The sequence below is a fragment of the Piliocolobus tephrosceles genome, chromosome 20 (assembly GCF_002776525.5).
Source record: "Piliocolobus tephrosceles isolate RC106 chromosome 20, ASM277652v3, whole genome shotgun sequence".
NCBI classification, from domain to species: Eukaryota; Metazoa; Chordata; class Mammalia; order Primates; family Cercopithecidae; genus Piliocolobus; species Piliocolobus tephrosceles.
Window position 1 is genome coordinate 26,316,731 of NC_045453.1, and position 13,579 is coordinate 26,330,309.

The 13,579-nt window shown below is 46.6% G+C and overlaps 1 pseudogene across 1 annotated transcript; it reads right to left on the bottom strand.

Moving 5' to 3' along the window:
• Positions 1–11,358: 11,358 nt before the first annotated feature.
• Positions 11,359–12,075, bottom strand: LOC111533186 (annotated as a pseudogene). Its single transcript, XR_002728781.2, has one exon. The product of XR_002728781.2 is annotated as a 60S ribosomal protein L10a pseudogene (transcript).
• Between the last annotated feature and the right edge of the window lie 1,504 nt (positions 12,076–13,579).

The window sequence follows — 13,579 nt, forward strand, 5'->3', positions numbered from 1 at the left end:
AGCCTGAGGGAGATGGGAGCCATGGCAGGGGTGTGTGTGTGTGTGTGTGTGTGTGTGTGTGTGAGAGAGAGAGAGAGAGAGAGAGAGAGGGTTTTGCCATTCAGGCTGGAGCACAGTGGTGCAATCACAGCTCACTGCAGCCTCGACCTCCTGGGCTCAAGCAATCCTCCCACCTCATTCTCCCGAGTTGCTGGGACTACAAGCATGAGCCACCATGCCTGGCTAATTTTAAAATTTCTTAGACCAGGTGCAGTGGCTCATGCCTGTAATCCTAGCACTTTGGGAAGCTGAGGCGGACAGATTACGAGGTCAGGAGATCGAGGTCATCCTGGCTAACATAGTGAAACCCCATCTCTAGTAAAAATACAAAAAAAAAAAAAAAATTAGCTGGGTGTGGGGGTGGCCATCTCTAGTCCCAGCTACTCGGGAGGCTGAGGCACAAGAATGGCATGAACCCGGGAGGAAGAGCTTGCTGTGAGGGGAGATGGCACCACTGCACTCCAGCCTAGGCGATAGAGCAAGACTCCATCTCAAAAAATAAATAAATTAATTAATTAAATTAAATTTATTGTAGAGGCAGTGTTTGGCTACGTTGCCCAGGCTGGTCTTGAACTCCTGTCCTCAGGTGATCCTCTCACCTTGGCTTCCCAAGGTGCTGGGATTACAGCTGTGAGCCACTGCACCCACCCGCCATGGCAGTTTTGAGGCAAGAGGTGATATGGTCTGGCTTATTTTAACAGGATCTCTCTATTTTAAGAATAGACTGGTCGGGCGTGGTGGCTCACATCTATAACCCCAGCTCTTTGGGAGGCCGATGTGGGTGGATCACCTGAGGTCGAGATCAGCCTGGCCAAAATGGTGAAACCCCATCTCTACTAAAAATACAAAACTTAGCCAGGTGTGGTGGCGTTTGCCTGTAATCCCAGCTACTTGGGAGACTGAGGCAGGAGAATAGCTAGAACCCGGGAGGCAGAGGTTGCAGTGAGCCGAGATCGCACCACTCCACTCCAGCCTGGGCCATAGAGTGAGACTCCATCTCAAAAAAAAAAAAAAAAAAGAATAGAATGAAAGATAGAGTGAAAAGGAGGGCAAGAATGAAAACAGTGAAACTAGCAATGAAGGTATTCTAATAATCTGGATGACAGATGATGAGGGGTTGAGCCGGGGAGCTGACAGAGGAGCTGGAATTTATCTAGTGGGATTCTAAATCCATGTTGAAGGTATAATCGACAGGATTTGTTCTAGACTAGATACATGAGGGAGCAGTCAGGGATGACTCCGAGGTTTCTGGCCTAAGCCAATAAATGCTGGAATCTCCTTTACTACAACTGAGAAGACCGTGGGAGGAGCAGGTTGGATGGAGGAAGATGACGTACTCAGTTTGGGTTATAGTAAGTTGAAGATGCCTTTTAGATGTTCCAGTGGAATTGTCAAGTAAGTAGCTGGATATGGAAAGCAAGAGCTGGGAAATGTCGAAGTTTGAGATACATGTACGGGTATCAGTGTCGTAGGGCCATAGCACTGGATGACATCACTGAGACAAGGGATGCAGATGGGAAAGAGAAAATGTAACTCATAGCATGCATGTTGCTTACCCCATCCCCCCGATGACCTCTCCAGTGGGCTTTCATCTTTTTTCATCATAAAATCTGAAGTTCTTACCATGTCAATGCTTCCAGAGCACTAGTCTTACCAATTTTCTCTTGGCCTATCAGCTATTAATATCATTGCACTACCTTTCCTTTCTTCTGGCCGAGCCAGCTCATTCAGCGCTGGGGCCTTTGTCTGCAGTCTCCTCTGCCTGGAATACTCACAGACTTTTGCATGGCTTGCTGGTTTACTTTATTCATAGCTTGGTCCAAATATGAGCACTGCAAGGACCTTTTCGGACTCCTTTAACCAAACAGCTCCCGATTCATCCTGTGTCCATGACCCTGTTTTATTTTCTTTCTGCCTGTAAATTTGCATGTTTAGTGTTTGTCTTCTTTGGTGAAACTGTAAGCTTCCACCAGGGCACAGAAATTGTCTTACCCTTGAGCAGAGCCTGACATCATAGACACTCACATATGTGTTAAATTTAATGAGTGAGGCCGGGCGCGGTGGCTCAAGCCTGTAATCCCAGCACTTTGGGAGGCCGAGACGGGCGGATCACGAGGTCAGGAGATGAGACCATCCTGGCTAACACGGTGAAACCCCATCTCTACTAAAAAATACAAAAAACTAGCCGGGCGAGGTGGTGGGCGCCTGTAGTCCCAGCTACTCGGGAGGCTGAGGCAGGAGAATGGCGCGAACCCGGGAGGCGGAGCTTGCAGTGAGCTGAGATCCGGCCACTGCACTCCAGCCCGGGCGACAGAGCGAGACTCCGTCTCAAAAAGAAAAAAAAAATTTAATGAGTGAATAAAGAGGGTACAATAATTTTCTGCCATTTACATTCTGGATTTTCTACCCAAAAGCCTCACAATGTACCCCACAAACACTCAGTTCAGGAGAAGGCTTTGGGCTCAGTCACAGGCTTCAACCCCAGACATGTAGGCAGTAACGGAGGGGACTTGGGAACCAGACAGTGCACCTTCCAGACAAGGAGGGCAAGATGAAACATTCCTGAGTTTGGGCAGTTTTCTTTTCTTTCTTTTTTTTTTTTTTTTTTGAGACGGAGTCTGGCTCTGTCGCCCAGGCTGGAGTGCAGTGGCCGGATCTCAGCTCACTGCAAGCTCTGCCTCCTGAGCTTACGCCATTCTCCTGCCTCAGCCTCCCGAGTAGCTGGGACTACAGGCGCCCGCCACCTCGCCCAGCTAGTTTTTATGTATTTTTTAGTAGAGACGGGGTTTCACCGTGTTAGCCAGGATGGTCTCGATCTCCTGACCTCGTGATCCGCCCGTCTCGGCCTCCCAAAGTGCTGGGATTACAGGCTTGAGCCACCGCGCCCGGCCAAGTTTGGGCAGTTTTCTATGACAATCAGGACGGGCAACTATAAAATAAGGTGAGGTGAGATGGGAGGAGCAGGCAGTGGTTGGACGGTCCCTTTCCAGTTCCTCGTTTGTCTGCCATTTCTTTGCAGATGAAGGGGCTTCTCTTGGGTGTTTGGCAAGGCAGGTTTTGGTCTGATTCTGCATGGGTGAAGATAGGACCACCAGGTTGGAAGATTTTCCAGGGACATCCAAGTTGCAGCCAAACAAAGTGACTTTTTCTTTTTCTTTCCTTCTTTATTTATTTACTTTTATTTATTTATTTTTGAGATGGAGTCTCGCTCTGTTGCCAAGGCTGGAGTGCAGTGGCACGATTTCGGCTCACTGCAACCTCCGCCTCCCAGATTCAAGCAATTCTCCTGCCTCAGCCTCCTGAGTAGCTGGGATTACAGGCGCCCACCACCACACCCGGCTAATTTTTGTATTTTTTAGTAGAGACGGGGTTTCACCATGTTGGTCAGGCTGGTCTTGAACTCCTGACCTCGTGATTCACCTGCCTTGGCCTCCCAAAGTACTGGGATTACAGGCACGAGCCACCACGCCTGGCCTTCTTTATTTTTTGGAGACAGTCTTGCTCTGTCGCCCAGGCTAAAGTGCAGTGGTCCAATCTTGGCTCACTGCAACCTCCACCTCCCTGGTTAAAAGGATTCTCCCGCCTCAGTCTCCTGAGTAGCTGGGACTATAGGTGTGTACCACTACACCCTGATAGTTTTTGTATTTTTAGTAGAGATGGGGTTTCCCTATGTTGTCCAGGCTGGTCTCGAACTCTTGGCCTCAGGTGATGCACCTGCCTCGGCCTCCCAAAGTGCTGGGATTACAGGCGTGAGCCACCATGCTTGGCCACAAAGTGGCTTTCTATAGGTCTCTGCCAACAAAGAGAATCAACTTTTATCTATTCCTAAAATAAAAGCACCTTGGAGAAGGAAAAACGGGAAAAAATGAGGAGTTATGGGCCAGGCACGTTGGTTTACGCCTGTAATCCCAGCACTTTGGGAGGCTGAGACGGGTGGATCACAAGGTCAGGAGTTCAAGACTAGCCTGGTCAATATGGTGAAGCCCCATCTCTACTAAAAATATAAAAAATTAGCCAGATGTGGTGGCGCCTGCCTGTAATCCCAGTTACTCAGGAGACTGAGGCAGGAGAATTGCTTGAACCCAGGAGGTAGAGGTTGCAGTAAGCTGAGATGGAGCCACTGCACTCCAGCCTGGGCGACAGAGCAAGACTCCATCTCAGAAAAAAAAAAAAAAAAAAAAATGAGCAGTTATGTTGAAAGGACAGACTTGGAAGGGCAGCTTGTTGAAATATAAAAGGAGGGTTTTCTAGGGCAGTAAAACTATTCTGTATGATAGCATAATGGGTGATATATGATAGATACATGTCACTATGCATTTGTCAAAACTCATAGTCCTGTACAACCCAAAGAATGAAGAATGAACTGTAAAGTAAACTATGGACATTAATTACTAATAATGTATTACTATTGGCTCACCAAGGGTATCAAATGGACCACATTAATGCAGGATGTTACTAATAGGGGGAATTGTACAGATGGAAGGAGGGAGTTGGAGAAGAGGGCATGTGAGAACTTGCCACACCGTCTGGTCAATTTTCCGTAAACTAAAACTCCTCTAAAAAAAATAAAGTCTGGGTTGGGCAGGGTGGCTCACGCCTGTAATCCTAGCACTTTGGGAGGCCGAGGCGGGCAGATCACCTGAGGTCAGGTTCGAGACCAGACTGGCCAAAATGGTGAAACCCCGTCTCTACTAAAATACAAAAAAATTAGCCGGGCCTAGTGGCACATGTCTGTAGCCCCAGCTACTCAGGAGGCTGAGGTATGGTAATTGCTTGAACCCAGGAGGCAGAGGTTGCAGTGAGCCAAGATCATGCCATTGCACTCCAGCCTGGGTGACAAGAGCGAAACTCCGTCTCAAAATTAAATAAATAAATAAAGTCTGTTAATTTAAAAATAAATAAATGCTTAAAAGACACTCTTGTCTAATGAGTACAAAAGTTGGGAGGAAAATGACCCTTCACTTTATTGTTGCATGAACAGGAAACGGAAATGTTTTTGGGCATATGTATCTCTTGGGAGAGTGAGGTGGAAAACAGTACCAGCCACCATTCTTTAATTTGGATGGATCCACTGTTCTTGAGTTTGAATAGCAGGTGGCTTTGCTGTGGTTTTATTGTTGTTGCCCTTTTTTTTTTTTTTTTTTTTTTTGAGATGGAGTCTCGCTTTGTCACCCAGGCTGGATTGTAGTGGCACGATCTTGGCTCACTGCAAGCTCTGCCTCCTGGGTTCACTCCGTTCTCCTGCCTCAGCCTCCCAAGTAGCAGGGACTACAGGTGCCTGCCACCATGCCCGGGTAATTTTTGTATTTTTTTTTTTTTTTTTTTGAGACGGAGTCTGGCTCTGTCTCCCAGGCTGGAGTGCAGTGGCCGGATCTCAGCTCACTGCAAGCTCCTCCTCCTGGGTTTACACCATTCTCCTGCCTCAGCCTCCGGAGTAGCTGGGACTACAGGCGCCCACCACCTCGCCCGGCTAGTTTTTTTTTGTATTTTTAGTAGAGACGGGGTTTCACCGTGTTAGCCAGGATGGTCTCGATCTCCTGACCCCGTGATCCGCCCGTCTCGGCCTCCCAAAGTGCTGGGATTACAGGCTTGAGCCACCGCGCCCGGCCCAATTTTTGTATTTTTAATAGACACGGGGTTTCACTATGTTAGCCAGGACGGTCTCCATCTCCTGACTTCATGATCCGCCCACCTTGGCCTCCCAAAGTGCTGGGATTACAGGCGTGAACCACTGTGCCTGGCCTTTTTTTTTTGAGACGGAGTCTTGCTCTGTTGCCTAGACTGGAGTGCAGTGGTACGATCTTGACTCACTACAACCTTCGCCTCCCGGGTTCAAGAGATTCTCCTGCCTCAGCCTGCTGAGTAGCTGGGATTACAGACACATGCCACTCACACCCAGCTAATTTTTGTATTTTTAGTAGAGACAGGGTTTCACCATATTGGTCAGGCTGGTGTCGAACTCCTGACCTTGTGATCCACCTGCCTCGGCCTCCCAAAGTGCTGGGATTATAGGCGTGAGTCACTGTGCCTGGCCGTTGCTCTTTAATGTTAGTATTTTGTTATCCCAAAGAAAGCTCTCAGACCACGGTGAGACTCTTAAAAGACAATATCAAATGTTTCAACAACTGACAAACCTCAGACTTCCTGTATTTCTGTAAGTTGCAGTTTTCCCTTCCTTCTTCTTTTAATTTGTTAATATCTCTGGGGCCACAGGCTCTCTCTCTCTCACAGGTCTCTAACTAGATCAGTGGATCAAAGGTGAGGCCTTGCTAAGTAATCAGGGTAATTTCACCCGTGTAGCAAGCTATTAAAAACAGACCTGCAGGGTTTTTCAAGGACAACCAAGGTATTGATTTGGCAACCAAAAACTCCTGTAGTGCAAGCAATAATACACCAGGGCCAGTGTTTCCAGCACTGTCACAACTCCTTCCTCTCCCTGTCCCTAGTGACATTACAAAAGGCACAGCTAAGGCTGATACTCCAGCTCCTGTGCCCCTGCTCCTGTCTTCAAAAGGAATGTCACTGTTATAAATTAGACAAGGGAAGAAAAACCTCATTTCTTTGATGATTTTTTTAAAGAGCTTTGTTTTCCCACGCATAATTGTTCTTCCTATTCATTACGCCTTTTTGTAGACTTCGTTTTTTCCTTTAAAGAATACACTTCTTATGTAATTTGTTTTGCATTTCTGGAATGAGGAACTTTTCTGCTCATATTGTTGTTAAAATCTAGACAAGATGCCCGTGTGATAGATCACCCTGAGCCTTGGAAGGAAATGATTCACCACAATACTGTAACCGAAAGTCTTCTAACACCAGGGCTGGAAGGCAGGCTATGAACCGCATTACCTGCATGCAGCAGCAATGGGAGGCAGCCAGAGGTTCCCTCGGCCTGCCTAGCTCACTTCAGCTTTGTTCCTCTTCTGTTTCCTCCGTCCAAGTAGCAGGATGCTGGAAACTCATCCTCCATTTTTAAGTTTTAAAAGAAACCCACAAATTTGTGACTTTTTTTTTTTTTTTTTGAGACCAAGTTTTGCTCTTGCCACCCAGGCTGAAGTACCATGGCACGAACTTGGCTCACTTCAACTTCTGCCTCCCAGATTCAAGGGATTCTCCTGCCTTAGCCTCCTGAGTAGCTGGGATTCCAGGTGCCCACCACATGCCCAGCTAATTTTTGTATTTTTAGTAGAGTCAGGATTTCACCACGTTGGTCAGGCTGGTCTTGAACTCCTGACGTCAGGTGATCTGCCCACCTCAGCCTCCCAAAATTCTAGGATTACAGGGGTGAACCACTGCACCCAGCTTGGATTTTTAATAAGCCACATCTGTCCAAATGGGCCTTTCCGGGCTACTGTCTTATAATTTTGCACTTAAATTTATATTTAAACCAAAAACCTGCATTAATACACTGTATGGAAAAAGTGAACACCAAATGTATCTATTACTAATAAAAAGATTTCAAACAATAAAACCAAAAGAGCAGAGAAACTAAAAATGAAAAATATGTATTTTATTTTCCTCTGCATGTTTTTGGTGAAGACAGATCATAGGTTACGCCCATGTCAGAAACAATGCAATTTTATAATTCTTACGAAAAATGGGCCAGGTGTGATGGCTCATGCCTGTAATCCCAGCACTTTCGGAGACCAAAGAGGGTGGATCATCTGAAGTGGGGAGTTGGAGACCAGCCTGACCAACATGGAGAAACCCTGTCTCTACTAAAAATACAAGATTAGGCTGGGCGCGGTGGCTCAAGCCTGTAATCCCAGCACTTTGGGAGGCTGAGACGGGCGGATCACGAGGTCAGGAGATCAAGACCATCCTGGCTAACACAGTGAAACCCCGTCTCTACTAAAAAATACATGGTGGCGGGCGCCTGTAGTCCCAGCTACTCGGGAGGCTGAGGCAGGAGAATGGCGTGAACCCGGGAGGCGGAGTTTGCAGTGAGCTGAGATCCGGCCACTGCCCTCCAGCCTGGGCGACAGAGCAAGATTCCGTCTCAAAAAAAAAAAAAAAAATGCAAGATTAGCCGGGCGTTGGTGCATGCCTGTAATCCCAGCTACTAGGGAGGCTGAGGCAGGAGAATCGCTTGAACCCAGGAGGCAGAGGTTGCAGTGAGCCGAGATCGCTGGTTGTGGTGGTCTGCACCTGTAGTCCCAACTAGTCTGGAGGTTGCAATGGGAGAATCTCTTGAGCCTGGGAGGTTGACGCTCCAGTGAGCCAAGGTTGTCACTGAATTCCAGCCTGGGCAACAAAGCAAGACCTTGCCTCCAAAAAACAAAAAACAAAAAAAAAAAAAGGAAAAGAAAAAAAAAAACCGAATTAATATTTCAGTAAAATTTAGGCAGAAATCTGGCAAGAATATAGTTCTTCACTTTTTTTCACTATGCTGCTGCTGCTCTTTTCTAAAATCAATTGATGAAATTTAAAAATTGGAGTGAATGTGTGTATGAAAGCTGAACTAATCTGATATTTTCTTATATAAATTTGATTTCCATGATTACAGCTGAAATTGAGTTTAAGCTGACACAAATATTCAGGTGGTTTCCCTCCCTCCCTCTCTCTCTTTCTTTTTTTTTTTTTTTTTTTTGAGACGGAGTCTGGCTCTGTTGCCCAGGCTGGAGTGAAGTGGCGCGATCTCAGCTCACTGAAAGCTCCGCCTCCCAGGTTCATGCCATTCTCCTGCCTCAGCCTCCGGAGTAGCTGGGACTACAGGCGCCCGCCACCTCACCCGGCTAGTTTTTATTTTTTTTATTTTTTTTTATTTTTTAGTAGAGACGGGGTTTCACCGTGTTAGCCAGGATGGTCTCGATCTTCTGACCTTGTGGTCCGCCCGTCTCGGCCTCCCAAAGTGCTGGGATTACAGGCTTGAGCCACCGCGCCCAGCCTCTTCTTTCTTTCAACAGGATCTCTCTCTGTTGCCCAGGCTGGATGTGGTGGCATGTGCCTGTAATCCCAGCTACTGGGGAGGCTGAGGCACGAGAATCGCTTAAGCCTGGGAGGCAGAGGTTGCAGTGAGCCGAGATCATGCCACAGCACTCCAGCCTGGGCGACAGAGCGAGACCATGTCTCAAAAAAAAATTAAAATAAAATAAAATGATGATAATAATAATAGTGCTGGTCTTAAGAGTGGGCTGTGTGGCTGGATGCGGTGTAACTCCAGCATTTTGGGAGGCCAAGATGGGTAGATCACCTGAGACCAAGAATTCAAGACCAGCCTGGACAACATGAAAAAACCCGTTTCTACTAAAAATTCAAAAATTATCCAGGCGTGGTGGCACGCGCCTGTAATCCCAGCTACTTGGAGACTGAGACAGGAGAATCACTTGAGCCCAGAAGGCAGAGGTTGCTGTGAGCCAAAGATCATGCCACTGCACTGACATCCCATGTCAGCCTGGGCGACAGAGCAAGATTCTGTCTCAAAAAAAAGTGGGCTGTGACAGATGGATGACAATCCATTGAAAGCAGGTCTCAGCCATCTAAGTCAATCTGGGCAGCTGCTTATTTCTGTAAATAAAGTTTTATTGGAACACAGTTGAGCCTACTCATTTACATATTGGCAATGGCCTCTGTTCCGCTTCTAGTTGAGACAAAGCCTCTAGTGCTTGAGGCCTAAAATAGGTATTAGCTGATGCTCTGCGGAATGTTTACTGACCCCTAATCTATTTAGTACAGTTACTTGCCTCTGGAAGATACCTGCTATTTATATGTTAAGTAAACTCAAAGGCAAAGATCAGCTTCTGTTTATCTTTCTTCCTTTCCCTGGGTTCAGCAAAGGCCTTGCACATGTAGTGGGTGCTTTGTAAAATATAAAGTTAACATAATTCGTGATAATAAAATATAATTGTCATGATATAGCATTCAGAGAAAGTTGATAAGTAATAAAACTTTGGGCACAGTTTCAATTTAAAATAATCCTAGTCTCCTTTTTCAGTATTCTGCAATTTCAGTTAGGGTGCAAATAATTATGTAATATTGGAATGCCATTCAACTGGCTTGTATTTATGTGAAGAGAAGTTGGTCAATGTGAAAGGAAACAAACATTACTGTCTTTTATTTTTTTTGAAGCTGTAATGATCATAAGATAAAATGTAAATGCATTCTGCAAACTTCAAATAATGTGTTTTAATGGCCTAAACCCCTGGTAAAGTTAGCTTTTACAGCAGACTCAAAATAAAATTGGGTCCTGAATACTAGTTGGTGCATCATGGGGTAGAGGTGGAGTAAGAAAGAGGGCAGAGGCTGGGCGCAGTGGCTCACGCCTGTAATCCCAGCACTTTGGGAGGCTGAGGCAGGCAGATCACTTGAAGTCAGGAGTTTCGAGGCCAGCCTGGCCAAAATGGTGAAAGCCCGTCTCTACGAAAAAAAAAAAAAAAAAAAATTTAGCTGGGCATGATGGCAAGTGTCTGTAATCCCAGATACTCGGGAGCCTGAGGCAGGAGAATCACTTGCACCTGGAAGGCAGAGGTTGCAGTAAGCCCAGATAGGACCACCGCACTCCAGCCTGGGTGACAGAGCGAGACTCCATCTCAAAAAAAAAAAGAAGAAAGTGGGCAGAAAAAGAATGGAGGGAGATTATCATTAGCTCACCGCCCCAGCTGAAAATCATTTCAAAGTAGAGTCCCGTCCCATACCGGTCCCCAGCATGGGCACTTTTTTCTTTTTCCGCTCAGGCCGCAGTGCTGTGGCGCGATCTCGGCTCACTGCAAGCTCCGCCTCCCGGGTTGACGCCATTCTCCTGCCTCAGCTTCCCGAGTAGCTGGGACTACAGGCGTGGGTGACACAGCAAGACTTCATCTCAAAAAGAAAAATAAAAAAAAATCAAAATAGGCCGGGCGATGTGGCTCACGCCTGTAATCCCAACACTTTGAGAGGCTAATTTTTTGTATTTTTAGTGGAGACGGGGTTTCATCATGTTAGCCAGGATGATCTGAATCTCCTGACCTCGTGATCTGCCTGCCTTGGCCTCCCAGTGTGCTGGGATCACAGGCGTGAGCCACCGCACCCGGCCTAATATCTGCCTTTTAAGGCTTTGTGAGGACTTGTCCAGAACTTCACACAGGAAGAGCTCAATACATGCTTATTATTCTTTTATTATTTTCATCAATGTTATTAATCCTATGGTTGTGTACCAGAAAACAAATATTTAAACAATAACATCAAAATAATTTCAGAAAACTAAATGGGCTAGTTACTGTATTTTGTCGAACCTAAAACATCACCATTTGTGAGATTTTCCATTATTTTATTTACTTATTTATTTATTTTGTGGAGTTGGGGTCTCACTGTTTTTTTTTTTTTTTTTTTTTTTTTTTTTTGAGGGAACTGGTAATAGAATTTATTCAAATGTGCCTTAATATAGGCGCTGGGGCTTGCCCATGGTGCTCTTGATATATAAGGCCCGGACATTCTGCCAGTTTTTCTTGAGCAATGACACCAAGAAGTTGACAGCCAGGTGAATGTTATACACAAGCTCATCGTCTGTCATCTTCACGTGACCAACAGCTACAGCCAGACATAACACCTTCTTCATTTGGAACTTGATTGTGGACTTCACCTCATCCACTTTGGCCACCATGTTTTCGTTGTGTGTGAGCAGGGAAGGGAACTTTCCTGCCTTATTTAGGCCTGGGCCGAGGATTCGTGGAATCTGCTTGATCAGAGACACTGAGGCCAAAAACGCATCATACTTCTTGGCCAGTTTCTTGACCAGTTTTTTATTCTTGTTGAGTTTTTTCAGCGCCTCGATGTCCATGTGGGGGATATCCACGGCCTTGGCCTCATCACAGTGCTGCTGGTCCCCCAGGACACACACAGAGAACTTGGGGCGGGGAGTGGACTTAAGCCTGACGGTGCCCGAGAAGCGCTTGTCCTTCTGAGGGTCATAGTTCTTCAAGCTGATCTGCAACTCCACTGTCTCCAGGAACTTGCGGCGCTTGCGCTGGTTCCCGTGCAGGACTTCCCGCACCGCCTCGTACAGGGTGTCGCGAGAGACTTTGCTGCTCATGGCTTCTCACACCGCGCTAACCAGAAAAGAGGGGGTCTCACTGTATTGGCCAGGCTGGTCTCGAGCTCCTGGGCTCAAGCGATCCTCCCATCTTGACCCTTCAAAGTACTGGGATTACAGGCATAAGCCACTGCATCTAGGCATGTTCCATTATGTTATGAACTATTAAAGAAATGTTTTCAAATTATAGCAAGATGCCATTGATTGCAAAATACATACTGATATTATTCATGTTAAAATGTAAAAACTAAAGTGCACTTTAGAATTGATGAAATATAGTATTTGGGCCAGGTGCAGTGGCTCACGCCTGTAATCCCAGCACTTTGGGAGACTGAGGCGGGCGGACCACTTGAGGTCAGGAGTTCGAGACCAGTCTGCCCAACATGGTGAAACCCTGTCTCTACTAAAAATACAAAAATTAACCTGACAATGAAGCATAAATGTGTTTATTAATGACTGTCTGCTTCCAAAACAATCAGAGTTTATTTATTTATTTATTTTCTGAGACAGAGTATTGCCCTGTTGTCCAGGCTGGAGTGCAGTGGTGTGATCTCAGCTCACTGCAACCTTTGCCTCCCAGTTTCAAGCAATCTGCCTGCTTCAGCCTCCCAAGTAGCTGGGACTACAGGCGCGTGCCACCACGCCCAGCTAATTTTTGTATATCCAGTAGAGATGGGGTTTCACCATGTTGGTCAGGCCAGTTTCAAACTCCTGACCTCTGGTGATCCAACTGCTTTGGCCTCCCAAAGTGTTGGGATTACAGGCGTGAGCCACCGTGCCCAACCTAAAAAAAAAAATCAGTGTTTAAGTAAACATCTTTGGAAATTTTGACTAGTCCATAATAACAAAGTTCTAGAATCCCTGAATATGTAAGCTAATCCTATTTCTTTCTTTTTCTTTTTTTTTTTTTTTGAGACGGAGTCTTGCTCTGTCGCCCAGGCTGGAGTGCAGTGGCTGGATCTCAGCTCACTGCAACCTCCGCCTCCCGGGTTCACGCCATTCTCCTGCCTCAGCCTCCTGAGTAGCTGGGACTACAGGCGCCGCCACCTTGCCCGGCTAATTGTTTGTATTTTTGGTAGAGATGGGGTTTCACCGTGTTAGCCAGGATGGTCTCGATCTCCTGACCTCGTGATCCACCCGTCTCGGCCTCCCAAAGTGCTGGGATTACAGGCTTGAGCCACCACGCCCGGCCAGCTAATCCTATTTCATAGTAATTGTTGGGCCAGGTGCAGTGGCTCACACCTGTAGTCCCAGCACTTTGGCAGGCCAAGGTGGGTGGATCACTTGAGGTCAGGAGTTCGAGACCAGCCTGGCCAACACCCCTTCTCTACTAAAAATACAAAAACTAGCTGGGCATGGTGGCTGAGCGCCTATAATCTCAGCTAACTGGGAGGCTGAGGCAGAAGAATAGCTTCAACCTGGGAGGCGGAGGTGGCAGTCAGCTGAGATCCCACCAGGGCACTCCAGCAGGGGTGACACAGTGAGACCCCATCTCAAAAAAAAAAAAAAAAAAAAAAATTAGTTAAAGCTACAATG